Here is a 27,604-nt window from a genome sequence, read left to right as displayed (position 1 = left end):
GGAAGCGCAGCAAAAAAAGGTGACAAAGAGATGAGAAGGAGACGAGGGAGACAGAGACTGAGAGCGGAGGGGAGGAGAGTAATGATTATGAGGGAGAAGAGGAGGAGGAAGAGGTGGAGGAGAGGGAAAAGAGAGAAGGGGAGGGGGAAGGATAAAGAAATGGGGGGAAGGGAAAACAGAGATGGGAGAGGGTGACAAGAGAGAGAGGGTCATGAGGGGGAGGAAATAAAAGGAGGTCAAGGTCAGTTTATTTTATTTTATTTTTTTTATTTTTTTTGTCAAGAGCTGTGTTGACTTGGAGTGTGGGACGGAGAGGGAGAAGGGGCAGGTGAGGAAGGTGGGATGGAGAGACAGACAAGTGAGGCAGACCAGGAACGTGATAGGAAAGCTGACGGGAGAGGATGATAAAAGAAGGGAAAGGGGGAGTGAAACTGAACTGAGGGTAGAAGGATGAATGGAAGAAATGGCTGGGGTAGACAGGCTGTGAAAGAAGGAATAGAGGGGAAGGCATAGGCAAAAATGTAGTGGGGTAGAAGAGAGGGGAGAGAGGAAAAGAGAAGAGCAGGAAAGAAAGGAAAGGGGTAAATGTGCGAAGGAGGAAGGAAGACAACGGGAAGAGGAAGTGAAAAAGATCGAGGGGTAGGAAGTGTGGAAAGGGATAAGGGAGATGTGGGAGAGGGAGATGTGAGAAGGAATATGAAGGAAAAGAGAGTGGAAATAACATCCAAGTCCAATTTAATTTATTTTGTTGTCGTGGGATGTTTTGACTTGGGGTGAGCGGAGGGGATGCGTGGAAATTGGTGAGAGGTGGGAGATAGATGGGTAGGGGAGGAAGAAAAAAAAGTTGGAGGAAAAGAAAAGAGGGAACAGGGAGGGGAGGCAAGAGAGCAGGGAAACTAAGAATTTTAGATGATAATTTCAGTGTTCAAACACTCCATTTATTGTACGACTGTATTATTAGTAATGTGTAATATGTTAAATAGTTTATGATCGTCCCACTTCTTTCTTTCTTGACAAAAAATGAGGGACGGAAAGAGGACTCGTAAAATGTTCGAGTTTCCATTGTGTACAAGGTCGTTCGTCTGTGCTTCTATTTTTAACTAATGTTAATAACTAGACACTTCAGAGCAAAATTAGAAAAATAATATCGAGGAAAATATGCGACAAATAAATGATCCAGGGAAATATTACATTTTTTGTATCGTAAAACATGAAGATCCTTTGTGACTCTTTGACCAGGGATGTAGGTTAGTAGGACAGGTGCGTCTTCCTAAACCACTCTGTCTTGGGATGAAAGTCCTGTGTAATATTAGAGCAACAACAATGAGTTGTCCTTGCACCACCCCGTGTCATCACCACCACGGACACCACTACAACCACCACCACCACCACCATCACTACTCTCTTCTTTCTTTATGGCCTTTTATAACTAGCTTTCTTTCTTTCTTTCTTTCTTTCTTACAGCACGGCCACATGTTGCAAGCATCCTTTCCTGCAGCACTCCTCACCACCACTCACCTCTTCTTCTTTCACGCCGTTCTTCATGATCTTCCGTTCCTTCAACTCCTTCATAAGCCGCGTTTTCTGCTTTTCCTTCCTTCGTTCATTCCTTCCTTCTTTCCATTTGTCCTCCTTTTCTTCATTTCCTTCGCCTTCTACTTCCCCTTCCCCCTTCCACCTCCCTTGACCCTGTTCCTTCACCTCCCTCACGTTCCTTCCGCCCAGGTGCCCTCGACAGGTCAGGTCCTAGCCAGCCAACAACAGCAGCAGAGAGAGAGGAAGGTCAGTGGTGGTGACTTTTGAGCATAATATGAGTGGGAGATCAACAGAGAGACAGAAAATAGATTCATGGATAGATATATGGACAGGCAAAAAGGGAGAGGTCATTACCAGTTAACATTAGTGGTACAGAGGAGTACAAAGGAGTACAAAGGAAAGCAAGCAGCAACAGACGTATTGATCCTTACGGGGCTATTTGTTACACAGACTTTTTTTTTTTTTAATAACAGAACAGAGGAGGGAAAAACAATTGAATTAAAAAAAATCCATGCACGAGATTTCTGGTGTCCTCTGTTCATAAACAGATGTAGGTTGAAGTTTGGAGGGAAACAACTCTGGGGAAGAGAGTTCCAGAGAGATGCAGTTCGGGGAATAAAAGAATTCTGATAGGTAGAAGTTCTGCAGTATGGCTGAGTGACATTCCAGTCATGAGCGCTGCCAGATGCCCGTGTAGCACGATGGAAGGCATGGAGAGATGGCACCATGGACGCAACTTCGTCTGAGCATTTGCTATAAAAATATCTGTAAAATAACGCAAAGGAGGCAGCATTCCTTCTTATTTGTAGGGGAGGTAGCTTATATGTAATAGCAGGATTATTAATAATTCTAACAGCTTTGTTCTGAATTTTGTCTAGTTGTTTTAATGCAACCTCTCCACATCCATTCCACAAGGGTGAGCAGTATTCAAGCTGAGAGCACACATGACTCGTATAAATTATAGCTAGCTGCTCGTCAGTGAAGAAGTAACGGACTCTATACAATAATCCAAGTTTCTTTGAGGCGGTTTTAGCAAGTGATCTAACATGAGAGGTCCAGCTGAGGGCATTGTTAAATGAGACGCTGAGAATTTCAATACTTTTGGACATGGGAATATTAATTTTGTAGTATTGAAGGTAAAATGCGATTCGGGCAATACCTGTCTATTAGTAAATTGTATATACTTAGTTTTACTAGCATTAAATGAGACAACGTTATTTGTCCTCATTCACTGATCGTGGATAAACCTTGATTTAAAGAGATGGGTGTACTGAGTTGAGAGTTAGAGTTATCAGACTTTGTAAATGGATGTCTGATTGTGAATGAACTATGAAGTGTTGAGTCATCTGCAAATGAATAGATGGGATTATGGGTGACAGATAAGAGATCATTAATATGAATGAGGAACAGGGTTGGTGCCAGAACTGATCCCTGTGGCACGCCAGCATTAATTGAGTGGAAAATGGAATATACATCATCTACTTTTACTCTTATTTTTCTGTTGCTGAGATATGAGGAAATCAAAGGAACAAAAGAGTTTAGTCCATAACAAGGGAGTTTGGACAGCAGGGAACTGTGCCACATTTTGTCAAAAGCTTTAGAAATATCCAGGGCTACTGCATGAGATTCTCCATGTGGGTCAACTGATTGATGGATGGTATGAGTCAGGAGAATGAGTATGTCAATGGTGGATCTTTCGTGGCAAAAACCATATTGTCTAATACTAATTAAGTTGTTGGATTCAAGATGTTTAACTATGTGCTTATTAATTACAGTTTCAAAAACCTTACCAAGAGAAGATGTGACAGCTATTGGTCTGTAATCAGAGAGGTCGAAGAATTTCCTTTCTTTGGAACTGGGTGGATATTGGCTTCTTTCCATGAATTAGGGAATGAAGAAGTACGTATGCATAGTCTGAATAGTTTAGCAAGAACAGAGGCAAGTTCTGGGGAAATTTTTTTCAAAACAATTGGCGGAAACCCATCTGGGCCCGGAGCTTTGTTGGTAGGTAAATTGTCTAGGATGGGTTTCACATACCTTGTCTGTATTTTAAGTGGAACACTGTCGGGAGAGTCAAGTTTTAGTGCTCGGATATTCTGGCTGGCTTCCTCTAAGGTAGAATTTCCGACAAATATACTGGCAAAGATATCTGCTTTCCCACGCAGGTCATTTGTAATGTTGCCATGTGGAGATTTTAGTGGGGGAATGAACGATGACTTGTTAAAGTTATTATTGAAAGAATTCAGAGTTGACCAGAATATTCTATTGTTATTAGGGTTGTTAAGTAGTTTTGATGCTTGCTCTTGAAGAAAGTTTGATTTAGCAAGATTTATTACAGCTTTTGCATGGTTTTTAGCAATTTTAAATTGAGAGAGTGATTCAGATGTTTTTTATTTTAAGTAATAGTTATATACTGATGACTTTTGGGCTGTTTCTCTGGCACAGTTGCTATCAAATCATTTTGGAGAGTTCGATCTTTTAGTGAATTGTTGACGTGGTATGAATAAATCCGTACCAGCTAGTATGTAGTTGCAAATGTGGAACTGGGTAGAATTGACATCACTAGAGAAGAAAGACTGCCATGGAATGTCAGCAAGAAAATTTCTAAATTCATCCCAGTTTGCCCTATCAAAGTGCCATCGGGTCACCCTGACAGGTTCAAAAGGGGGAGGTTTGGGGGGGCTAACTAATGACGCTTTGATGAGATTGTGGTCAGAGGATCCAAGTGGAGACAATACCACTATCCAGTACTGATCTGGATTATTTGCCAGGAACAGATCCAAAAGTTAGGCATTATGGTCAGGTTTTTCTGGTATTCTGGTTGGTTGCTTTACCAACTGGGTGAGATTAAACGATTCTGCAAACAGCTCGCACTCTAGACCAGCATCGTCAGTCCAGGAAGAATGCAATAACCATTCAACATTATGTTAAAATCACCAAAAATGGTAATTTCGGTGCTAAGGGCAAGATTAAGGTTACTCAACTGTGTGGAAATGGAATCAAATACATTGGATTCAGAAGAAGCACTAGGGGAGCGGTAGACTACACAGATATATTTGGTAATATTTTGACAGTGTAGTTTATACAATGAGTAATCAAAACTGCGTGAAGTTTAAAATGGTGTCAACTGCATATTGGGATTTGATATAACAACAGGTGTCACCTTTGTTACGGAAGTTTGTGAGGAGATGGTAACCGGGAAAATAATATGGGGATATTTCAGTAGACGGTGAGATTTGTGGTTCTGTGAGGAATAAGGCCAGAGGGGATATGGACTGTAGGAAAAAATGGACCGAATTTAAGTTGGTACTAAGCCCACGGATGTTGGTGAAGAATAAGGCGGCATTTTCACTTCTCCGCTGACGAGCATGGCCGGAAATCGCACTAGTCGCTGCCGACACAGTCGCTTGATGGCGACCGGGAGGACCCTGTGCCGCCAGCCCTACCCTGCCGGTGGTGGCAATCCGAGGTACCACCTCTTTTGAAAGTAAGATTGCAGCGGCCATTGCTAAGAGAGTGGAATAGAAGGTGTGATGTCTTATGTGCATGTAGTGTGAAGTAGACAGTTGAAAGCAGAGGTATTAAGAGAGTATACTGGCCTACTCTCCGTGTAAATGAAAGCACTGAAAATGTTCAACAAAGGGTGATAGTCAGGATCAAGTCCTGAGGGCTGGTGAAATGGGAGCTCCAGCTCTCTCTATCACCACCCTTGCCATCCACCTCGGGGGTACTGCCCTGTTCGACTGGTGCTACAGTCTACTCCTCCCAAAATGGCTATGATATCTAATTCTATGGACTGAAAGTAAGGATAACATATCGGGATAAGATGGGAGGAAAAAATCAGCCGTAGGGATGCTTTTGCATAATAAAAACGAGAGAAAGACAAATGGATATAGGTTTCAGGTTAATGTTTTTTGTGGTGTGGTGTGGCTTCGCTGATAAAATCTACGTGAATGAATCTCTTCGCGTTCGAAAATCTTTAGGAAGACGCCAACGAACACAGCAGCTCCTAAAAATGTTCTCGTACCCTGTCTGACGGAAAACTAAAGATTCCGATCCCACTCCACATGTGAAACGATGAATTCTGGGAAGCACATAGTAAATTCATGGAGATTCGTACTGCAACGAGGGAAGAAAAAAAAGTTACTTGCGGTTCGAAAAAGGAAGGTGCAGACCCATACACATAAAATTCCCATATTTTCATGTCGACCTATGAAAGGGTGAAATTGTGGAAGCACGGAAATCGAGGGGGAATATCACTTGCACGAAAATAAAATGCAGTATGATGTGGAAAAGCAGAAAAAAAAGACCATCTATTTCAATTTATGGATGCGTGAAATATCAGAAGTGCGCTATAATTTGAGGAAAACTATTAAGAAAATAATATCAAAGGAAGGATAACAATATATATACGAAAGTGTGACATCTCTGGAACACATCAGTCATTGTGGAATTATATTTAAAGGATATCAAGTGAGAAGCGAAGAAAATTAAGTTATTCCAATGTGTTTTATGAAAATGTGAAAAGCTCAGAAATATGTTATAAATCTGGGGACAAACGCCAATGAAAATCCAATAAAATGAGGTACCGGTACGAAAAATACTGAGAAACAATTAATTTCAATATATGCAAGCGTGGGATATCGAAAATGTGCCATATTTTGAAGAGAGGCGCACTGGAATGGAAGAAACTCATTCGTGGTGCAAACCACTGAATAGGAAATATATTATGATTTAGAAATGGTTCCAGTCTCGGAAGTGCGCCATGATTAGTGGGGAAAATAATACCATTAAATGAAAATCAAACGCTGTACGAATAATGAGAGTTAAAACGCAAACAGTTTGGATGTACTCTCGACCAGACAACATCCGTACCCATGAGTACGATGAGTTTTTAAATGATTCGAGGAGTTGAATTAGTATTCATTTGGTAGTGTAGATAATCCTGAGTTCTGTGTCCGTGTGTCATATAGTATCGCCCTACAAAGGAGCAAATAGCTTTATTTTTATTTTTATTTTTTTTAAGAGTACATCATAATTCCGGCAGAGATACACTAGCAAGGAATGGTACACACGTAGCAAGAAAAGCTATAAATAAAAATGAAAGAAAAACTGTTAATATCGAATATGAACATGTGAAATATTGTAGGTGCTCTATGTTTCGAAGGGAAGATATATACTGCCAAGGATATATACTTACCTTTGGAGCGGAAAACACACACACACACACACACACACACACACACACACACACACACACACACACAGCTGGCCATTTTAACTCAATAATGTAAGCATTATTCCCTGAAATGCATTGTACTCGTGGGGAAACAGCAATGCCGAGAAAATACAAACGATTGACATATACTGAGAGAGAGAGAGAGAGAGAGAGAGAGAGAGAGAGAGAGAGAGAGAGAGAGAACATCTATGCATCCATCTTCTCAGGATAAAGTGAAATATCAGAAATGTACAATAATTGGAGATATATATTAAAAAAAACACAAGTGAAATATGACCTGAACTAAGAGAAAAATCTACCTATTTCAATTTAAGAACTCGTTTAATCTAGAAGCACGTTATAATGATGGAAAATTAGGCTGCCATGGAAATCACATCACCTGTGATACGGAAAAAAAAAAAAAAAAAAAAATTCTCTGCTTCGAAGGCATTGAATGACTGGTGAAGGGAGGTGGGGTACATTTTTGTGGGATATTCTGATGGTAATGTCTCTACTTCATTTTTATTTGGTACTCTGATGGCAGTTCCTTCACTTCATCTGTATTTTCACCTACTTGTTTCTGAATCCTGCCCTTGCCATTCGCTTTGTCTATCTACCTGTCTGTCTATCTATCTCTCCATGTATCTTATCTGTCTGTTGATTCATCATTAAATCAGCCTGTCTATAACAATATCAATCAATCGATCTATTCATCGATTGATCGATTGACTTATCGCGTGTTACTAACATTTTCAGTTGTTTATATTATCATGACCATAATTGCTAATGAGGTTTATCCATAATTTGTCACTAGTTTTTACATTCAAAACATCATTTTCTTTTGCAATGATGCCTGAATATAGCACAAGTAATGTACCGACACGTTGCACAAAGGAGATATTTATGGCAACCTTGGTCCTGAATTTTATTTCTTGATACATCCTCTCCATCTATGGCGATTTATGGGCGTGTGAAATCCAGGATGGACTCAACAACACCTGGGAAGATATACAGGCAAGCAAATGTAGTTTACTGAGGTGTGGTGAGAGACAGTGAAGAAATATTCGTAATTAAGGTACAGCTCCCGCCCATGCATTTTGGTTTCTGGTAAAGGAGAGTCTCTGAAGTGCGGCAAAGTTCGATGAAAGACACAGATCCGTATTCTCGTTGGTTAAAGAAGGCTCCGTAACACCTCTTCTTTTGCGATATATTTTTGGATATGGCTAGCTAATATCCATTTACACGGACTTTATGCAGAGTATGGTGATATTGGAAGGATTTGTTTAACACAGACGAGGGCAGTAAGGTATAATAAACAGTATAAATCGCTTAGGAAAAGGTGTTAGGGAGCTTCCTTGACGGACAAGAATACCGTACCGGCCTCAGTGCCAGGGAATAAGAATGAGATAGGAAAGAAAATGACCAGGAAATTATGCAGTAAGGAGAAGTATGAAAAAATGATGAAATAACTAAGAACATACGTAAAGAAATTGTTAATAATAAGTCTGTAAGCGTGAAAACTGACGAGAGCTGTCATTCCTTCGACTTTAGTTTCTCCACATGACATTTTTTCCCTTACGTGAAAAAAAATAATTTTTCCGTTCCAGTTTCAAAACGCAAAAGTACCACGGAAACTTGGAAAAATTAAGCTCCATGGAAATAATAATGTTTAAAAAAGGCGAAAATTAAGGCACTTTTGCAATTTAAAAACAGAAACAAAAGTGATAGTTTCCCATGTCTCTATTTCCAACATGGAATGAAAATACATGAAGAAAGCCATCATAAGGAAAAATCACACACACACACACACACACACACACACACACACACACACACACACACATACTGCTGAAAATAAGGAGTCAAATGAAAAGTCTCTCATCTCTCCATTTCCACCGACGGAAGTGTGAAAATAAGTGAGGCCAGCCGTCATTTCCAACCCCCCCCCCCTTCGTCAGTCTCCCCACTTGACGTATTTTCTCTCATAATATCCCTCGCTTGTTCTTTCCTGTGCCTCGCCGCTGATCCGTGGTGTCAAAAATTTTCGTCCTTGTTTTTTTAAGTAATGAATCCCGGGTGTGTAACAACGGCGCGTGAGAGAGAGAGAGAGAGAGAGAGAGAGAGAGAGAGAGAGAGAGAGAGAATCAAAGGCGTCATTACCTTATCTACCCACATGTCTTCTTTCTCTGTCTCTAAAGGTGGACTCCGATGAACCACACGTTCCATCTGCCGAATGGTTTTCTCTCTTTCTCTATTTCTACTCTTCTGTTCTCTCTCTTCTGTTCTTTCCTTTGTGTTTTTTCTGCTTTGCCTAGATTGTTTGTATTTTGTTTCATAGTTGTTTAACTTACTGTAAGCTTCTCTTATTTTCATCTCTTTTGTTAATTTCTTTTGCTTTATTTTCCCTGCCTCTCTACCTCCTCTCACTCAGATTCGTTTTTACCCATTCCTTCTTCCTCCTCTCCCTCATTCTATCCTCCCTCGCTATTTTCCCTCTCCTCTTCCCCACCATTCCCTTCCTTATATCTCTCATCTTCCTCTCTCCCTTCTCTCCCCTCCCACTCCTCTTCCCTACTGTCCTACCATTTTCCTCTCTTCCTTCTCCCCTCTGCTTCTCCTCCTGTTCTCCCTCTCCTCCCAAGTGAGTGTGTGTGTGTGTGTGTGTGTGTGTGTGTGTGTGTGAACTGAAGGGTGTCATAACTTTGTCTTTATTTTTTTCCTATCGTCTGCCTGGATGTATGTCGGTTTCTATTACTGTTTCTGTTTATCCTGTAATAGCCTTTCCCATCCTCCCCATTCTCTTCTTTGCTTCCCTTCCCTTCTCATCCTTTCCCTTTCTTTTTCTGTCTACATTTATGTTCCCTATCCCTTCCTTTCTTTCCCTTCTCCTTGCCTTCCCTTCCCTGCCCCTCCCTTCCTTTTCCTCCCTATATCTCCCCTCCGTCTCATCTTCTTCCCTCCTCTCCCATTCAGTCATAGGTCTGCCAGAGATCAAAGAACACCCAACACTAATTTCAGACCACACGTAGAAAAAACATGCCCTGCCTCTTTCCTTCTCTTCTCGTCTCCACATTTGCCTTCTTTGCGTTCTCCTCCTCTCTCTTCCTTCTCCCTTTTTCTCCTCTCGTCCTCTCTATTTCCCTCTCCTATTCCTCTCCTCCCTTCCCCTCACATCCTTTCCACCCACCTTTCCTTCCTTGCCGTTTCTCCTTCTTGTTCTCTCCCCTTCTTTCCCGTTCAACCATAGGCCTGCTCTATCAAAGGATACCCATCACTAATTTAGGACCTGCTACATAACCATATACACCGGCCTTGATGACTTTAAATCTCACTCCTCTTCCCTCGTAGTCAATGTAATGCTGAGGTGTGAAGGCGTGATTAAGATGGAGAAATTGAAGTTTCTCTCTTTTTCATTTCCAGTATCTTCTCTTTCCTTTGGTTTTGTTTCGGTTCGTCTTCTTTCCTCTTTTTTTTTTTTTATCATAATCTTTCCTTTCTGCTCTCTCTCTCTCTCTCTCTCTCTCTCTCTCTCTCTCTCTCTTCCCAAATCAATGGATAGTAAAACCAGGCAGTGCTTCGCCAAAATTAACTTCACGGCACCTAATTCCAGTTCCGCCATCCTCTATGTTGTCTTGTCATCCATTATTCAGCTCATTCTCGTCCTGCAGTCCTCGTCTCGTCGAAACATGTTCGCTCCAGCAGCCCAAGTTCTATTTGATTATCGTCTGTGTAATTTGCCCTCTGTCTGCGCCTCGTTGCCTATTCCTTGGTTAATTAGGCGTATTATTTTCTTCAGTGGGCACTTATTTATGCCATCTTAAAAGGACATATTTACACGTAATACAAGACACACTACAGCTACAGGACGCCCTACATACCCTCGATATTACCTCCTTCACATTTACATATCTCTCTCAAGCTGGTTTAAACTTCCTATCTCCCACTTCTCAATAGATTTCCCACACTTATTTTCACCAATCCTCGAACACACCTAGCACAAACCTCCCACATGGCTCACACACCAGACCTCCTCCCACAATCATCCATATCTCAACACACCCACATCTCCTAGCACAAGTCTCCCACATCTCTCATGCACCAAGTCTTCTCCCACAAACTTTCTACACTTCCCTCACATCCAAATCTCCTCCCGTACTGTCCCCACACATCCCTTTGACCTCCTCCTCCTCCTTCTTCCCACCACCTCCACGACTCTTACTTTTCATTGTCTGAACCACTGCGACCATCCATCATCACCACCAACACCCTCGGCCAAATTACCTTCGAAAGGGAAACTTTGCAGGGGCTTTGTGTCAGAGTTGCCGATTCATTTGTGGAGTCTGAGATGATCTGGAGGCGTTGGACGGAAATAAGGGAAAAGGATGAGAATGGGGAGGGTAAAGGTGAGGAATTTTAGTGGCTAAAAGGAGTGTAAGTGTGTAAAAGAGCGTCTTTGTGGACATAAAAGGAAGATGAGAATGCGGAGGTGAATTCTGAAGAGGGAGAATGAGATTGTAAAGGAGGTGAATTCTGAAGAGGGAGAATGAGATTGTAAAGGAGGTGAATTCTGAAGAGGGAGAATGAGATTGTAAAGAAGGTGAATTCTAGTAAGAAACGAAAGGAATATGAGTGTGGAGGAACTGATATATACAGGTAATGGGAGAATGAAAGTGTGAAGGTGAGTTCTTGAAGCACCAGAGGAATGAGAGCGTAAAGGACTTGAATTATAGTGTTAAAAGGAGAATGAGTATGTAAAGGACCTGGAATCTTGAAGTAACCGGAAATGAGAGGTTAAAGGAGCCAGATACTTGAAGCAAAAGCAGAATTAGAGTGTGGAGGAGCTAGTAAAAGAAGAATGAGAGTGTGAAGGGGCTGAACTATAAATGAAGAATGAGAGTGTGAAGGATGTGAAATTGGTCGGTTAATGGTAATTAAAAGGAAGGAGAATGATAGTGAGAAAGCCAGCCTTTTGTCAGCTTTGAATTAGGCATAACAAAGACAATAAGAGCATGAAGGAGCTGAGTTCTCGTGGACTTAAGGGTTAGAAGAATGAGAGCGTGAGAGTGAATTCTCCTCATCAGCTTGGGATGAAGTAACAGGACAATGAGGGCGTGAAGGAGATGACTCTTGTCGTCGTAGAATAAATGTGAAAGGAGAATTGGTGTATGAATGCGTTGAATTAGCTTGCATTATGTGTAAATTAAGAACTTGTGAATTTAGGGAGCCCTCTTGTATTCGTTTCTTATCAGTATGTGTTTGCATTTAGTGTACTGCTATTTTTGTTATTTAAAAAAGGTACGCTGATATTAAAAAACAATCTCCACTAGCTCCCTCATTAACAAGATATCGTTTACATTATAGTCCTCCTAAATTCTGACAATATTATTCTCTCCATACCTAATGAGGAAATTATGTCTACTACCTTCTGAATATTTTATCGACATTTTTCAGGCAGCTTTAACACAGCCAACTAATAAACATGAGGCAAAACTTAATGATAAAATCTCAGTAACTTTCCTTTCCAAAAATAATGGTGTTTTCCACTTTCTTACAGGTTAGTTGGCCGGAGGGAGTGGTGGTAAGGTAAGAGAGTTCCTCCTTTTGTTTTCCTTCTAGGATTTTCTTATCAAGTTAAGCTTCGTATTTTTCGTGACTAGTTCGTATTTTCCAGTGTTACAGTATAGGATTAGAAGCCCCTTTTTTTTTTTTTGTCAGTACGATGATTTTTCTTTTTTTTTTCGTTTATTGTTACTAAAGCTGGTTGATTATGTTTGGCTTAGAAGACCATTCGTAATGAATCTCTCTCTCTCTCTCTCTCTCTCTCTCTCTGTCAAGTGTGTGGCTGCATGTGCCTCTACCATACTCTGTTCCACCCATTTTCAAGTTTTAAAAAATCACAAAAGTAAAAAAAATTATGTTGGAATATAGAAAACACACACACACACACACACACACACACACACACACACACACACACACACACAGTGCCATTTTTTCCTTGTACCGTTTAGGCTGGTCATTTATTTACCCTCGGCAGACAGCGAAAGAGGCTTAATATTTCTGGGTCCAAGAAAAGATAAAAGTCAACAGAGAGAGAGAGAGAGAGAGAGAGAGAGAGAGAGAGAGAGAGAGCTTTGTATTCATTTCCTGTTGCCACCAAACTATTTTATATTGATCTATAGCAGGAGTTGATAGACAGCCTCTGACACTCACTTCGATGGATCTTTTAGTAAGCTGGATCCAGTTGTCTGATAATATATAAATGTAAAGTAAAAAGCATCACCGTTACAGGGTCGTGAGTAAAAGTAAGTTATCAGTATGGGTCTCCTGGAAGCTCACAATGCACCAAAACTAAGAGATAATACGTCGTGTTAGCTGGTACAAGTTCGAGCTACTCAAAGTGGCCAAAATGTACTGTACCTAAATATTAGTTTTGTCCTGTTATCCAGCTTTACATCTTTGGTAAAATTAGCATCCATTAATGATAAGAAAAATGTGAATATAATAGTAATAGAGAACAAGAAAATAGGGAAAGCAAATGAAACAAATGCATGAAAGGAGGATAAAAAGGCGCAATGGTTGGAGGAGAAACATGTTATGTCTAAGAGAGGAACCTGAACAATATATTAGGTTATGGGACTGGAGCAGTTTTGTCCATACGTGTCTAGGAAACACACACACACACACACACACACACACACCACTTAGCCCTTAATTCTCGTTTACACACAAACTCACACGTTCTCTCTCTCTCTCTCTCTCTCTCTCTCTCTCTCTCTCTCTCTCTCTCTCTCTCCTTCCAAAGTCAGTTATTCAAATCATCGGGTTTTCTAAGCATATCATACAATAAACTCTAGCAACCTGTCTTCACACTTTCATGCATTAAGCACGCAGTCTCACACACACACACACACACACACAGAAACCGAACCCGTGTTTTTATTTACGTGTTTCTGTTAATCTCGTTATAGTATAGTCGTGTGTGTGTGTGTGTGTGTGTGTGTGTGTGTGTACAAAAGGCGTCTTCGTACTGAGGAAGTTAGATATTATTCCTCCTGTGTAATCTCTTAGCATTTTATATTTCCTTTTTTTGAAAAAATAATGTATCTTTTTTGTGATGGCATTTATACAATATTTATCCGCCCCATTTTTTAGAGGTAAATATAGTTACAGTATGATTATGATGCTCGTGACGGTGATGGTGATGGAGACGGTAATGGTAATGGTGGTGGTGAAGGTAGTGATGGTGACTTGTGATGATGAAAATGCTGAAATATTAGGGCACTACTTTCGCACTTAGATAACATCATTATAACACACATTCTACGAAAATGAAAATGGAAAAAATATCCATCCATTTTTATAACACGAGAAAATGAATATCAGCATGGCTTTCTATATGATGGCTCGCCGGCAGGGGGAGAAAAAGTCGGATTTGCATACAGATAATATAATTTTGTGCTGCTGTAATCATGTTTAGTTTAGGTATAAACCAGCTCTTAAATGTACCTACGGTACCATTTGTGTATTCCAGCTGACGCGATTCTGCCAGACATGCTCCTTTCACTTTAACTTGGCCTGGATTTTCGTCCCTTTGCAGCTTATTTCACATACCTTCGTTGCAGAAAAATACAGTACTACTGATCAAGCACAAAAATTCACTCCATTGAAACCCTAGATAACCCACTATAAAATCTCAATTAATACAGTGTCATTCCCATCTGCAGTAGTGCAATATTACCCTGTTACAAGCGCTTCCAAGAGCAAAATCGATGTATCTTAAATGCATCATGAACCACAGAGAATATTTCATGTGTAGATCATACATTAAAAGCCACTGCACCAAAACCCTAGCTAATCCACGACGAATGTCCTAATAAAAACAGAGTCATTCGCATCGATAGTTGTGTAATATTACTCTTTTTCAAACGCGTCCCGGAGTAAATTAGCTCATTCCTCCATCGTGCGTGTGATATTGGCTCCAGCTGGCATAAAAGGCGAGTACGCAGTTATTGAAATGCAAGAGTTATGGCCGTGTTAGGACTCGTCGAACACAGGGAGGCGACATGCATCCGAGCTGTGTTAGTGACTGGTAATATCTTCAGTTCTGTGACATATTATTATTATTATTATTATTATTATTATTATTATTATTAGGGGAGACTTTTCGAACTGGAGTGGTTAGGTATAGCCCTCAACAACCCCTTTACTACTAAGGGTCTACACTTAGTTGAATAAAAGTACTTGCTGGTAAGAACTGTAAAAATATCACCTCAGAAAGAAGGATAACATCTTTCACTACGATGTCGCCTTGTTTATATTCAATTCTTTCTCCCGTCAGACCATATTATTTCATGTTTTTGTAAGGCATCGAGTAGTGAGGTTTGATTTCACTATTTTTCACTTCATTCTTGCTGTCGTTAATCACTTTTACTAAAATATCGGAAAGCCTCCCGTTGTAAAGGTGTTCGATCAGGTTTTTTCTTAAATTTCTGTTATCGTCAGTCGATTTCACTGAGATTTACGGACGGCCTGTCGTAGCGTAGTTGTATGACAAATCCTTCTTCACTTCATGCTTGCTATTTTCCGACTTAATTATTCAAAGTAAACATCTTAGTCCTGCACGACGATGATACTGGATTTTATCTTTATTTTTCTTTCTTAGTTTTATCCGCACTACCACCTGACGATTATAGTCTGCCCAGGAAGTCCCTTCCTCAGTGAATTTCCAAGGCCAGATTTCTGTCGGTGCAAGAAACTCGAACCTTGATCCCATTTGCGTGGACCTGGCTGACCCTGTGGAGCCAACTAGTGTCAGGTTGTGGGACGTCAGGGACAACACTGAGAGGTCAGATCTGTTATAGAGATTCTCTCTCATCTGTGTACTTTTGTTTTTTTTCTAACCCTCGCCTTGAGTATATGAATTATAGCGTGTCAGTGTGAGCATCAAGTGTGCCTAAAACGAAGCCTGGAACCTAGAGCGCTTGTAGGGTGTTTGTGAGGAGATTAGGGTGTGTCCGAGTGTGTAGTCATATTTCGGAATCTGCACAGCGTTTTCTTAGGGCGTAGAGTGTTTGTAGAACATGTCTCAGAGGAACATACAGGAGTCAATGAGTACAGTAATTATGTTTTAATGTGTGCGTGATGAGAGATAAGAGCTACTGTATGATATCAGATTTTTTTTTTTCCAGTTTTCTTTTTTAGCCAGCAAAATTCAGGCCTAATACACTCACAGTCCAGCGTAATATTCCGATAGCCCGATACGTCAAGGGTCATCAGCCGTAAATGTTTGGCTAAGGTCGATGGAAAGAGCACTTATATGAAAATAATGTAGATTTCACCATCAAAAAGAGTAGAAGAACTTTATGTACAGTATAAAGTGTCATTAACTATCAGCTATTAACAAAACTACCTACACATATCTTTATCTGCACAAACATGCTTACATATTTTTTCCAAATGATTTTTAAATGCAATCAACCTAGCCAGCTGCTTTCTTACTTTAGTACCAATAGCTTCCTCTGTGATGGATTTTTTGAAACTGTGGTGTACCCAAGTAATACTGTGGCAATGTGATACAAGTTTTATTAATCTGAAAACATGATTGTCCTCAAAGGAGGTGTCAGACATATGGGTGTTTAGACAATCAACTGTTCTCTGTATAGCAATAATGTGTGAAATGTTGTGTAACACAGCTATGGAAATAACTAGTTGCGTTGGCTGATGTTTTAAGAATTTCTTTTCGTTCTCTTGCAAAATCTGAAAGCATTTCTGTCTCATGACAGATATTAACTACCATAACTTGCACTGAGGAGACGTCCCCTGTCTCTCCTGTCAATAAAAGTGCGTAAATAACTATTCCCTTTAGATGCTAATACCACTGCTTCTTGACAAAGCGTTTTATATATATATATATATATATAGATAGATAGATATGAATATATATATATATATATATATATATATCTATCTATCTATCTATCTATCTATCTATCTATCTATATATATATATATATATATATATATATCTATCTCTCTATCTATCTATCTATATATATATATATATATATATATATATATATATATATATATATTATATAACAAATGAGCTATATCGAAGCACTGAGCTCTATATTAGAACACTCTCTCTCTCTCTCTCTCTCTCTCTCTCTCTCTCTCTCTCTCTCTCTCTCTCTCTCTCTCTCTCTCTCTCTCTCTCTCCCTCTCTCTCTCTCTCTCTCGTCAATGAACACCAAGTTTTTGGAATCTTTTAAATGCAATGCGAATGTCCTGTATGTTGCATGAATGTAAACAAGGGTTTTGTGTTTATCAGTAATGCTATAGATTAGCAACAAGGTATATTTCTTCATCTGTGAAATGTAATGCCATCTCTCTTCGATAAATTCCTGTGCCCATTTTTGCATTCATAAGCTGCACGGTGGACCATGGCACTATATTTTTCAAACTCAACGGCTGATTTCAAAAGGCGCAGACAACCCTTGAAATAGTCCCTTCATGTTATAGATCTCAGTGGCCAGCTTCCAGGCTATGAGGCGCTGGCACGGAAACGGCGAAAATATTGGCTGTTCAGTCTCTCTTTCTATAGGGTCTCTGGCAGAAAGGAAAGTCCAGGACAACAAATTCTCCAACTACATCTCAATGACATCCCCTTCACTACATCTCTTTCACCATTACATTCACTTCACTACATCTCTTTCACCATTACATTCACTTCACTACATCTCTTTCACCATTACATTCACTTCATTACATCTCTTTCACCATTACATTCCTTTCACTATATCTTCACAGTTATGGCATGCTCATCGCTTTCATTCTTGACGTTTCATTTCAGAGAGCATCATCAGTGGACTGAATCATGCCAAGTCTCTCTCAATTTGCCAGGAAAGGAAAGTGAGAAGTACAAGAAGCACACTTCTCCAACAATTTAGTTAAATATCAAAGCATATCTTAGGGTTCCGAACTAATGCAGTGATATTCCATGCATCGTTAATTCCTTCATCACGAGAGACAACAACGAAATAGAAATGGCTGGATCTCATTGGGTTTTGACACGGTTTCCAGGAAGCACAAAGGAAAAAAAAAAATCTCCTCTACCTGTCTCTCACGCTGATACTTCATCAAGCACATCATTCATTTGTCATATTTCGTGTAGTTAAATCAAGGATGGGGCAAGTACTCTCACACACACACACACACACACACACACACACACACACACACACACACACACACACACACACACACACACACACACACACACACACACACACACACAGTCAATCATGCAATATTCGCAGCTTACCTCTCGAGTAGTTATATTACGTTCATATACAGTATATACAGGTTCAACACAAGGAGTAAAATAACCTAGAGTCATTCAGAGACTTGGTGTCCCATTAGGTTTTGAGTAAGCCAGGTTGAAGGAAGGAGAGAGGGGGGAAAATGAAAAAGGGGAGCAGGAGGAGGAGGAGGATTACACAGGATTACACAGGAAAGCAAACAGCAACAGACCTTATGGTCCTTTCGAGGCTGCTTGTTAGAGAAAACTATGACTACAAGATCTAACTCTACATGTTGAAGGATAAGGATAGGAAAGCAAGAAGGCTCCCCCCACCACCAAACCCTCCAGGAAAAAGTGAGAAAAACCACCATGCAGCATGGAAAAACTGACATGGAAATTTTATAGGAAACACTGGAAAGGAAAAGTCACATTCTATAATACTTTATCTATAAGCTACCCGATAGAGTAACCTGAAAGAGAAAGTAAACAAATAAAATAATAGTTACCGCATGACATTATAAACCAGTCACATTGAGTTAATGGGAAGTCTGTGGACATAACGTGGAAGCTACACACTGCACAGTGTGGATGGAGGAGGAGGAGGAGGAGGAGGAGGAGAAGGAGGAGGAGGTATAAAGAAGGATGGAGAGGGAAGGGGAGACGGAGGAGGAGGGGGGTATGGAAAGGAAGTGAGGAAATATCTTGGAAATTAAGAAGATGAGAAATGTGAAAGCTAAGACAAAAGGAGGAGAAGGGTAAGGAGAAGGAGGAAGAGAAGAAAATGATAGAGATTACAATGAAACAAAATATGAGTGTGGAGAGAAGAGCAGGAGGAGGGGAAATTTGCGAAGAAGACCAGGAAGAAATGATTGATATGATGAGTGAGATGAAAGACAGAATGAATGAGGAAGAAGAAAGAAGAGACAGTGTGAGAGAGGGGAAAGAAAAACAAATTTTTGTGATGAAGGAAAATGGAGATAGTATACAAGAATGAGGAGGGGGAATGGGGAAGAGGCGAGGAATGGATAAAGGCAAGAGAGAGGGAAAGGGGAAGGAAAAGAAGATATAAAAGACGGTCTGAAAAATAAGTGGGGTGGAAAGGGGAAAACGTGAGTGAGGGGTAAGGACAAGACAGAGGGATAGGAGATGAAGGACAAGTTTCGAAGAGTAGCAGTATAAAAATATGGCGAAGGAATGAGTAGAATGGGAGACGGATGTTTAGGAGAATTCACCCATTGAATTTGTGGACATCTTATACATTTTATTATTTCCATCCCCTGACGAATTCTCCTCCGCTCAGGACAGACCCATCAAACTGGAGGTATAATATATAACCTCAGTATACCCATTTATCCTTTTCTAAGTAAATTAAAATGGTAAGATAAATGCACAAGTAAACTAAAAATACATCACTCGATATCAAACCGAGATATGCAGAGGGGAAAGAAGAGCAAAAAGGATTGGCGAAATAGTACCGAGCATCAAGCAAAGAGATTCTAAAAAGTGGACCCAATTTATACCCTCAAGGCCAATTATTTATACGAAAAATAAAGATATAGATATAAATTCGAAGCCAAAAACATCACCGAGAGAGCGTTAAGTAGTGAGCTAGGCTGGGAACCATATTAGAGTGTTGCATTAAGTATGAGACCAGTTGGCCGGGGGGAGAGTTTCATTTCAAGGTTATGTTATCTCCATCACAAAGTCAAATATGCAATGCAGAGAGTTTTTGGAAGGTGGGAATTAGTTGTGGGTTGCAGAGAGAGAGAAAGAGAGAGAGAGAGAGATTTTACCATTATGTATGTTATTTATGGCACCGTCGGAATAAATATGATTCTGTTGCATTTTCCGCATATTTCTCGAACGTGATGAGTTGCTATGGTGCGCCCGAGTGCGCCCGCGCGCGCACACACACACACACACACACACACACACACACACACACACACACACACACACACACACTATGCATACAAAAATACTCATACGTAAATAATATAGAATCCGACGAAAATGCTTTGAAGATATTGATTACTGCTCGATAGCCACTTTATTTGTGTGTGTGTGTGTGTGTGTGTGTGTGTGTGTGTGTGTGCTTTTGATACATTTTGCTGTATCTATAAATATTCCGGCTGAATGATTGATGGATCTGTAAGCTTTTATTTTTGTATTTTTAACTCTTCTCTGAGTTTTGAAGGTCATAGTATATTTTCTTATATAGTTGACGAGTGTGATGGTAATATATATATTAATAATGTTTATATTTGTAGTAATATCTATCTTCTAAGTACATGTTGCCTTTCCAGTACTTACGAATGTGTGTTTTTTTTTTTACCCCGTTTTTGTCTTTTATTTTTTAGAACAGAATACTAATGATTTTTTTTTCACTGTCAGTTTTGTCTCTCTCTCTCTCTCTCTCTCTCTCTCTCTCTCTCTCTCTCTCTCTCTCTCTCTCTCTCTCTCTCTCTCTTTTTTTTTAACACAATATCTAACAAACATGTAATTCTTTTTTCTGCACTGGGTAATTAAAATTTCCGCATCATATTCCCGTCAATGCTGCTACACGTGATGCTGTTTATGGTGAAATTTGTGTATGTTGGGAGGTGTGTGTGTGTGTGTGTGTGTGTGTGTGTGTGTGTGTGTGTGTGTGTGTGTGTGTGTGTGTGTGTGTGTGTGTGTGTGTGTTATAGTTGCACCGTCCCAGCCTGTCCCCTGATGTCACGTTATTAGATTATCCCTCGCCCTTGCTACACACACACACACACACACACACGTATCAGGTAGTTGTATTCTAAGTAGTTGTGCAAATGTCGTTACTCCTCTTCTCTAGCGATTTATATTTCATATCCCACTTCAGTATCCTTCCGTATGCTAATAAAATAAACGATGTCGATACTACAGTGAAATAAATAACATCCTTAATAATTTCAAGGTGTAATACGCAAAATAAATAGCTTAGGAAGAGGTGTTAGGGAGCCTCCTACGTCACCAAGCCTCATATTCTCGGAGGGCAAGGAGCCTCCCTATAACCTCTTCCTTAGCGATTTATTTTTGGATACTGCTGGTTGGTATCCTTTTTTAAGTTATTTTTGGAGAGTATGACGATATTAGAATGCTATTGGCAATATAAAAAGGGGTAGTAGAGTACTATAAGCATAATAAGTCGCTAAGGAAGAGGTGTTAGGGAGCCTCCATACCCGGCAAAAGATCTGGCCCTGAGTCCAGCCTTGCATTTTTTTTTTTTTTATGCCTCAATGTGCTTTCTTTCTCTCTCTAAAATGATTATGGCAGATATTCTTAGCTTAACTTTACGGTCTGGAACAAATGACGTACAATCACTATGGATTTTCTTTTTCTCATCCAGCGTTATGTATGCTAACGGTATAATCACAGCCATTGTTTAGAAACCTGGTATTAACCCAATTATAGCAGTCATCTTTTATCTGGTTTCGGAATACTATGAAATAATGCGAAATATCTTTGAATTTTTACCTTTTGGGGAGAGAGAGGAATGGAACATAGTGTACTGTATTTTTTTTTTTTTTTATAACAGGCGATGTAATTGGATAGGATCAATGGGAGAGAGAGAGAGAGAGAGTTAAAGTAAGTGAGGCATGTAATTATCTGGAATACACAAGGGCTGATAAATGTTTAATGTCTTAATACTGCTGGGTCGTAACTCTAAGTCATGGCCGTTGCAGTAAAAAAGTATTCATAACCACTTACCACTTTCATGCTCGGATCAACCCTAGTATTTTTTTCTAATTAACGACAGGGGATTTTATTCAGCTGGGAGTGAGCATAAGGACCGGAGAGTGTTAATACGAGAGAGAACATCCGTCTGAAGGTCGATAAAACTGTAGTATTTTATTCCAGCTAACGCCAATGACTATTAATCTCAGTAAGGCACAGGACCCTGGAAGAGTTGTTGCTATTCTGATCCCATGCTGAACCGAATGTGAACCCCTTCTGTCGCTGGACAGAGAGGGAACTGAGGGAAGTTTGTAGAACCATGACGTTTGTAGAAGCACGACATGTTTGTATAACCATGTTACGTTTGTAGGGACATGACATGCTTTAGAATCATCCCATGTTTGTAAAATCATGTCACTTTTACAGAACCATACCCGGTTATATCTGTGCTACCGTGAGAAGGCGTCCCTGGCCAGCACCTGCCAGAGAGTGCTAAAATGCTTTATAAATACATCATCCTGTTCTGTGAGTGACTGTAAGGCGTTGTCAGACTTAAGCTGTGGTAACACGCGATAATCATTTTTAAGAGCCATCCTTGGCAATTAATTTTAGAGAACAGCGGCACGCTACCTAAATTGGTCTCCTGGTAAAATATAAGTGTTAGGGAGTGTCACTGGGTGGGGGAGTAGAAGCAACGCCCGTTTAATACAGTGATGTCTTTTTGTTACCGATATTATTTTTGTTGGTATCAGATTATGTTGTTGTTGATATTACTCAACTTAGGACTGAATTCAGCCGAGAGAGGTTAAATATAGCCTTTACTAACCCCTTCACTACAAGGTATCATCCTTAAGAAGAATTTCATAAGAAGTGCGTTTGAATATACCCTTTCGTGATAGGGAAAGTTGGGGCTCCAGCTTAATAAGCTCTTGAAACTCTGCTTCTGGCAATCTTCCTTTACTGACTTTTTCAGTATTTCAGTTATTAGCATACTCCGACAGTCAGCTCCCTTTAACTGTCTACACCAGACTATATGTATCTTTCAGTATTTAAAAATCACCTAAAATATTTTTTACACCAAGCCTCGGAGTCCTCAATATAGGGGAGAACATACCCCTCACCCTTTGGTACCTATATTGGTGACGACCACTCGACAGGCTGTGGATCATTCATTGACATTCCTTATATCATCATCATCATCATCATCATCATCTCACCTCTTTTTCCCTCTTGGAGGTCGGTGAGGTAGGGTCTAGAATGCACGACAAAAGAAAAACTTCAGAGGGAAAACTAATGAACAGCGTGCTCAGTGGAATAGGCCACACATTCTTTGACTCACCATTCAGACCACTGGGATCCTTAGTCCACCGTAAAGAAAACCATCAATACACAGGTCGTTCATTTCACCTATCAGGTAAAGTTAGTCCGATTACTGTCAGGTTAAACAAAGGATGATAATCCCTAGTCATCTACAGCTCTGTACAAGATTCAGCCAACCAGCCGGATCCCTTGTCAGTTTCCAACCCTCCTCAGCCTCCATACCTCGCTTTCTCACACACTCATTTACCTTTCTGTCAGCTCTGGGATATTCGTGTCCTTCCTCCAACTTCCTATCTGCGAAAACCACCTCTCCTTCTCTGAGCCTCATCTTCTCCTCACTGAAACTCAAATGATGCCACTGACAGCCAGCCCCATTCTATGTCTTATTTTCATTACACTCATTTCAAAGCCATTGCTTTTGTGTGTGCTTAAGTATAATCAGGGACAAATGTTCGCCTCATATTTCACCTCTTCTGATTCTCGCTTTTCTCTTGGTTATATTCCTTGGCTGAGAGAGGCTTGGCTTGATTCCCTCCCCTTAGATTATTCACCTCCTGTACTTCTCGCATTCCTTTGCTGGCTGACATTCCTAAGCTGACAGAGGCCTGGTATGTTTCATTTGCCCTTAGTTATGTTCTTTATATGGAGCGTCAGGCAGGAAAGTGACCGACTTGCCTAAGTGTAAAATATGTGCAGTGGAGTAGTACCCAGAGTGAGCTTAATTCCTAATGTACAGCTGCAGTCATTCCTTTTTTTTTTTTTAATACCGCCTTGAAACTGTCAAAACCAAATGAAATCTTGCAAAGTTATCTACATCTGTCTGTCTATCTATCTATCTATTTTATTTTTAGTCAGACGCCTCAGTCTGGAAAGGGGGACATCTCTTGAACCACTTACAGATAGATTACGATCATTTAGTGTAGTTGCCAGCCCCACACGCACGCGCTCCAACACCAGGCTTCCAAACGGGTCTTATAAAGAAGTCCTTAGTCTCATTTAATCCAGGCACGTTCTCTTTTTCTCTTCTGCACATTTCTTTCCTTGATATACTCCCTTCTCCCTTCTCTCCTTCCGCCTCTTCCTTCCCCAGTCTCTCTCCCCCTTTCCATAATCCCTCATCCCCCTCACCCTCATATCCATATGCTTCTCTTCCCCTATACACTTGTATCCTTGCCTTTTCCCTTCTTTTACATTCTTCCTCCCATCTTCCTCCCATTTTTCTACCGCCCCATTCCCCTCCTCCCATTTCATTATTTCTTCCCCATCCTCCTTGTCCCATCCAGTCCTTAACCACTACCTTCCTTCACTTTTCGCCCCGCCCATCCCCATCCTCCCTCCCCATTCTCATCCGCCCTTTCCCTTTTCCCTCTCCTCACGCCCACCTTTCCTCACTCTTTTTCGCATATTCACTCCCCTTTTCTCCCACTTCCCCGCCCTCTCTCCTCAATCTCCCTCCTTCCTTCTTTTACCTTTTCCGGAGCCTGGGAACACCTGTTCTTGTTTGCCTAAGAGCCCAGTAATACCACCCCCTTGCCCCCCTGATGCTCTTCCCCTTGCCGGTATGGATGTGGGTGTGGTGTGAGTATGGGATTGGGTGTGGATGTGAAGATGAATGATGCGTTTGGGTTTGTGAGTGAATGTGGGTGCGGATGTGGATGTGGGTGTGGGTGTGGGTGTAGTTAGAAGAGCAGGAGGGGAGATACTGAGTAGCTGTGGGTGTATGTGTGGGTGTGAGGAAAGGGGGGATTGAATGTAAGTGTGGGAGTGGATGTTGGGAAAATTTAGACATATCATGGAATGGGTGTATGTGTGAGTTTGGGTGTAGGTGAGGAAGTAGGGAAGCAGGACAGGAATTAAGTGAATGTAGGTGAGTGTAGCAGGTATGGGGAGGGACCTTGGCGGGGAATGGGAGGGGGTGAGGGATGGGGGAGGGAGAGGGAGTAACCGTGTGTTTGTTTAAGGCTAAAGGGGCCGTGGTGCGTGAAGGTGGTGTAGGTGTGTGTGTGTGTGTGTGTGTGTGTGTGTGTGTGTGTGTGTGTGTGTGTGTGTGTGTGTGTGTGTGTGTGTGTGTGTGTGTGTGTGTGTGTGAGAGAGAGAGAGAGAGAGAGAGAGAGAGTGAGAGAGAGATTAACTTCAACCTTCGACAAAAAAAAAAATCCTAGGCCAATATATAACCTCTTTTCGCTTACCTAAGTATGGTGCCATATTTTTTTCTTTCTTTGATACAAAATAACAACTCCTTCTTTGTAAAGCCACATTATGGATAAAGAGACATCAGTATATTTAGCAGAGAAGAATAAAAAACCAGCTGAAACAATAAGAAGGGAATTAAAACACACCATCTTTTGATATACATGCGAGCTTCTCCCCACAAAGAGAGAAATCTTCGCATTACAGTACATTTATTGAACAATGTAAGCCACCTATGACAATGATACGCTACTGTGTGGGGGCCCTAGAGGAGGACGACTGTACAATATAAAAGTGAATTAGTTCGTGCTGTATTCTCGATGACACAGAAGATCTTGTAGTACCTCTTCCTTAGTTGTTATTGTTTTGCATATACTTACTGATTTTGTATGTTATCTGTATCCCACCAGCGAAATTCGTAGCGTTTCTTCCTTAACATGTACGAGTATTTTATGGCCTATGCATATATACAGTATACTGTTTTGTATATCTGGGAAATTTTGTAGCAACTCCCGTGTATGCTTTGGAAACGTCTTTAAAAAATTTTCTAAGCAATTTTTTTGTTAAACATGTTCACCTTCTTATTGTGTTTCATACTTACTAAACTTTGCAACACTCCTTTCTAGGCGATATTTTAAGATTATATTTTCTTAAAGACGGTCATAATATCCTGAATTGTTTTACGCACTTTATGTATGGACATAGTTTGTATCCAGCATACATCAAGAGAAACTGATTCCAGGATGGGTCATGGATCAGTTTGATTATATGATGCTATCTATAGCCCGACGTCCTAATCCCGCAAAGGGTGGCAGCAGACAAAATGTCTCCAAGTCGCTATGTCACCCACCATTTGACTACCCTTCCCACAACTCACTCTCCCTTCCCTCATATACCTCACAACTCCGTCCCTCCACCTCGTCTTCAGTCTACGCCTCCCTCTCCCTCCCTCCACCTCACCTACATACACCCTCTTAGTCAGTCTTTCATTCTCCATTCTCTCCACATGTCCAAACCACCTCAGTGTATTTCTCCTAATCTTCTCAACAACATCCACATCCACCCCACAACGTTCCTTCACTTCTTCATTCGTCAACCTGTCCCTCCATGTCACTCCACATGCTCCTCTCAAGTAACTCATTTCCACTGCTCTCACTCTTGACTTGTTCCCCTCTTGCAAGGTCCACGCCTCGCTTCCATACGTTAGGGTAGGGATCACAATACTATCATGCAGTGACTTCTTAACTTCCATACTCACCTCCCAATTCTCATCACTGCTTTCAGTAAACCAACAACCTTCCTTCCCTGCTGTACCCTTTCACGCACTTCATCCCCCAGAGTTCCATCCTTACTCATCACACTACCCAAGTACTTGAATGCACTCACATTCTCCATATCCTCACCATCCAACCTCACTGTATATTCTGTGACTTCATTCTTTAAAACATGCTTTATTGATTTTTTTACAAGACCCACGTACATGCCATTAAAAAAAAAAATAAAAAAAAACGCTAATACCTTCGCACCAGTCGTGAATGAAAAAGCCCTAACATATCATTAGTATGGACGGCTTGTATTAGCGCCGAAGTGGTGACATGTGAAGGTATGTGGTCTCAGGGAACAGCTAAGGAAGAGGTGCTAGGAGCCTGCTAAGCCCTCGAGTATGCTGTTATTGCTGTTGTAGCTCCAGGCTCATCTAAACGTGAACCCGGTGGACTGAAGGCTGAAAATTGCCCTCATCATCCAGTCAACCATCCTCCTCTTGGGAGTATAGGGAGGGAGTTGAGAGATGTTTGTACAGCCAGGCAGTGAATCCTCCCTGGTATATCGGTGCCACCACGTGAAGGCGTTCCTCACAAGCACCTCTGACGTGTATACAACCCCACATTTACATTGAAGTCACCTATTTTATGTATTTTTTAGTCTCATATGTAAGTGGGCAATGCCACTATGTAATCAGTTATGTACAAAAATTCAAGCTAAAACATCTTCATATCAACATACTATCAACATTCCTATTTCTTTTTTTATTTCTTTTTTCTCCCCGGTCTATTGAGCAACGTTTAAAGCATCCAATAACACAAATACTCAAAACTCAGGGCTACATTCTAGGTGGCTTAAGAGGCTCGTAACACCTCTTCCTTAGTGATTTATTTTGCACATAACACCTTAACATTCTCCTGCGTTTTATTAATCTTGCTTTAACATGGACATAGTTTGCATCAGTAACATACAGGAATGTATTAAATTCTTACATACAGAATAAATCGCAAAGGGAGATGTGTTAGGGAGTTTCAAAGCCACTTAGAATATGGCCTTAACTCCTATGTCTTTTCTCACTC

The 27,604-nt window shown here is 40.7% G+C and overlaps 1 pseudogene; it reads right to left on the bottom strand.

The window, feature by feature from the left end:
- Positions 1-7,714: 7,714 nt before the first annotated feature.
- LOC145407799 (protein turtle homolog B-like) overlaps positions 7,715-27,604 on the bottom strand; it is a 196,782-nt pseudogene continuing 176,892 nt past the window's right edge.

This window comes from Coenobita brevimanus, chromosome 74 (assembly GCF_032717465.1).
Source record: "Coenobita brevimanus isolate Jiangsu-jjx chromosome 74, ASM3271746v2, whole genome shotgun sequence".
NCBI classification, from domain to species: Eukaryota; Metazoa; Arthropoda; class Malacostraca; order Decapoda; family Coenobitidae; genus Coenobita; species Coenobita brevimanus.
The sequence above is the reverse complement of the archived record's forward strand: the minus strand, read 5'-3'. Positions and strand labels throughout refer to the sequence as shown.